Source organism: Cebus imitator, unplaced genomic scaffold (assembly GCF_001604975.1).
Source record: "Cebus imitator isolate Cc_AM_T3 unplaced genomic scaffold, Cebus_imitator-1.0 Scaffold8, whole genome shotgun sequence".
Classification (NCBI taxonomy): Eukaryota; Metazoa; Chordata; class Mammalia; order Primates; family Cebidae; genus Cebus; species Cebus imitator.
Genome location: NW_016107323.1, coordinates 10,477,549 through 10,480,920, shown reverse-complemented (window position 1 = coordinate 10,480,920; position 3,372 = coordinate 10,477,549). Strand labels below are relative to the sequence as shown.

Sequence of the window (3,372 nt, the reverse complement as noted above, 5' to 3'; positions counted from 1 at the left end):
ATAAGGTAAACATAGAGTAGCAACATGTGCGGATATTTAACCTTTTTTTTCTGTTGCCAAGGCTGGAGTGCGGTGGTGCGACCTTGTCTCACTGCAAGTTCTGCCTTCCGGGTTCAAGCAATTCTTGTGCCTCGGCCTCCTGAGTAGCTGGGATTACAGGCACGTGCCACCATGCCCAGCTGATTTTTGTGTTTTTAGTAGAGACAGGGTTTCACAATGTTGGCCAGGCTGGTCTCGAACGCCTGACCTCAGGTGATTCACCCACCTCCGCCTCCCAAAGTGCACGGCCAGCATTTAACTCTGAAGCTATCTGCTTAGGAACTAAAGGAAAGGCAGTTTTTTTGCATGACTCAGCTTTTCGCTTAATTCCTTTTCTTTTACCATAGTGAGCTGGGGTCCCAAATTTTTATTTTTCTTTCACAAAACTGAGGACAGACAAGGGGAAGTGGAAAGAGGGAGGAGGAGGGGGCTGTGGGGAAAGCAGGAAGAAGCTGCCAGAGAAGGAAGCTTGGCCAGATTCCGCCTCTCTTCTGCTTGCTCCAGTGGCCTGGGGCCAGGGGGTGGGTCCTGGCTGGGGGTGTAACCAGCCCTGGAGCCCCATTGGCTGCCCCGAGGTGCTGGGGGAATAAAGCCCAGGACCAGGGTCGCCCCTGGGACTGTTCAGAAGACTGTGGACCTCTCTCTGTAAGCTGTCTACTCAGTCCATCCCTCCCTCCCTAGCTGTCTTCGCTCTGCCTGCTGCTCAGACCCATCGCCTTGCCAGGTAAGTGGCCCCATCCTGTTTGATCTCAGGACTGGAGTGTCCCGGCCTAGCCTGTGGTTTCCCAGGGGAAGACGGAGACACAGAAAGAGTCCATTGAGGCTGGGCAAGGTGGCTGATGCCTGTAATCCCAACACTTCGGAAGGCTAAGGCAGGAGGGTTGCTTGAGGCCACAAGTTTGAGACCAGGCTGGGCAACATAGCGAGACCCTCAACTCTAAAATATATACATATATATATATAATTTGAGATGGAGTCTCACTCTGTCACCCAGGCTGGAGTGCAGTGGCACAATCTCGGCTCACTGCAACCTCTGCCTACCTGGTTCAAACGATTCTCCTGCCTCAGCCTCCCGAGTAGCTGTGACTACAGGCACACACCACCACACCCAGCTAATCTTTGTATTTTTAGCAGAGACAGAGTTTCATCATGCCTAGGCTGATCTTGAACTCCTGACCTAAAAAAATTTTTTTTTGTTTTAATTAATAGACTTTGGTGATGCATCCCTGTAGTCCCAACTACTGGGGAGGCTGAGTTGGGAGGATTGCTTGTGCCCAGGAGGTCGAGGCTGCGGCGAGCAATGATTGTACCCCTGCACACCAGCCTGGGTGCAAGACCCTGTCTCAAATTTGTAAAAAACAGGTGCATAAAAATGCAGCTCGTTCATATAGCTCTACTTTTCAGAATATAAGAATATAACATGCAAAAGCAATAAAGAGAGAGTTAGGCATAAATGCTGCCTGAGTTTGTGTCCAGTTCCGTGCCTCCGCTTCCACTTCTGTAGAATGGGGATGAGCGTAGAGCCTTACTCCTAAGGTGGCTGTGAGGGTGAAAGATGACCTGCCATTGAGGTTCCCAGCCCAGATTTCATGAACGTTCATATCGACTGAGTGAGCCAAGTGAGAGGGAAGGTGGCTTCCGACTAAGTCGAGTGGGCAGACAGCAGCTCAGGGCACCCTCCCTCCTCCTGGCCAGCCACAACCTCTTCTGAAGTCTTGCGATCCTTGGGGCAGGGTGGGACTGGCAGGCTGGCGGTGGTTAATAGATGCTCACTTTACGGAGAGCCGCGGAAGGGAAGGGGCTGCCTGCAGGGGGAGCCCTGGCCTTTTACCTGAAGGCATCCCATTTGCGCCACCTGGAACAGATGGCGGGAGGTTCGCCTCTAACTCGCCTGAAAAGGGTCTCCGTTGCCGGCTTCTCCCACCCCCGCCCTGGGTGTCCCTGACGGCAGGCCCTGGTGACCAACACCGGCTTCGATGTCAAGTCAGTTAGAACTGGGTGTGGTGGCTCACACCGAGGCTGGCAAATCACTTGAAGTCAGGAGTTCGAGACCAGCCTGGCCAACATGGTGAAACCCTGTCTCCGCTAAAAATGCAAAAATCAGCCGGGCATGGTGGTGCACGTCTGTGATCCCAGCTACTTGGGAGGCTGAGGCAGGAGAATCGCTTGAACTCAGAATGCGGAGGTTGCATCGACAGAGGGAGATTATAAATAAATAAATAAATAAATAAATAAATACTGGGCCACTGCCCTCCAGCCAGGGCAACAGAGGGAGATTCTCAATCAATCAATCAATCAGTCAGTCCAGGGATGCTGTTGTTTGGGGATTAACAGGAGCTGAGAGTTTATTCCCATTTAGGGACATCCTGTTTTGGAGTGTGGCCCAGTCTCTGACTTTTATTCAAGAGATCCAGCGGGGAGAGGGCATCTGTTCAAGTTCCCCCTCCCAAGCCTTGAATGTCAGTTAATTCAGATAGATAAGGGGTGCTCTACTTGGGGGATGCTCAGGCTGGTGGGGCAGTTGGGATCCCCACTCCTCACTCTCCTTCTGACCGAGGGATGTCTGGCTCATTCTGGGAGCAGGGATGGATGTCTAAGCTAGGAGTGCCCAGGACAGGGTGCCATTGGAGATGAGTTGCAGGCTAGCCACCCTTTCCTGGCCTTCTGGGATGGTGGAGGGAGGGGGGACCAGAGAGCCCCTCAGCCAACACCTGCTGATCTCTTCTGGCCTGGTCCAAGTCGAGGAGAACCAAATCCACCCTGAGACTCTCGGGGTTGGGGGGGAAGACGGAAAGGCTTCGTGGGCGGACGTGGCTGTGGCTAGACCCAGGGCCACCTCAGCCGCTTCATCCGCCACAGCCCATCCAGAAGTGGGAGCCTGAGCCACACACGTGGGTCAAAGACAGAGCCTGGGCCCTGGAACCAACTGCCCGAGTTCAAATTCTGCCTCCCTGGCTCACTCACAGTGTGACTTTGGACAAATTATGTTAGTATTCTGCTTCCTGTTCCAGTGTAGCAAACTACCCAAAAATGTGACAAAACAACAGCAAGCCAGGCATCACGGCTCACTCCTCTAATCCCAGCACTTTGGGAGGCTGAGGCAGGTAGATCACAGGGTCAGGAGTTTGAGACCAGCCTGGCCAACATGGTGAAACCCCGTCTCTACTAAAAATACAAAAATTAGTCAGGCATGGTGGCACACGCCTGTAGTCCCAGCTACTCGGGAAGCTGAGGCAGGAGAATCGCTTGAACCTGGGAAGTGGAGGTTGCAGTGAGCTAAGATCTCGCCACTGCACTCCAGCCTGAGTGACGGACTGAGATTCCGTCTCAAAA

At 53.1% G+C, this 3,372-nt stretch overlaps 1 protein-coding gene across 1 annotated transcript in view; it reads left to right on the top strand.

The window, feature by feature from the left end:
* Positions 1 to 632: 632 nt before the first annotated feature.
* The window catches only part of SDS (serine dehydratase), a 12,539-nt gene continuing 9,799 nt past the window's right edge, over positions 633 to 3,372 (top strand). Inside the window, exon 1 of the mRNA XM_017543345.2 lies at positions 633 to 763. The gene's annotated coding sequence lies outside the window, so the exon portion shown is untranslated. The remainder of the gene's footprint in view (positions 764 to 3,372) is intronic.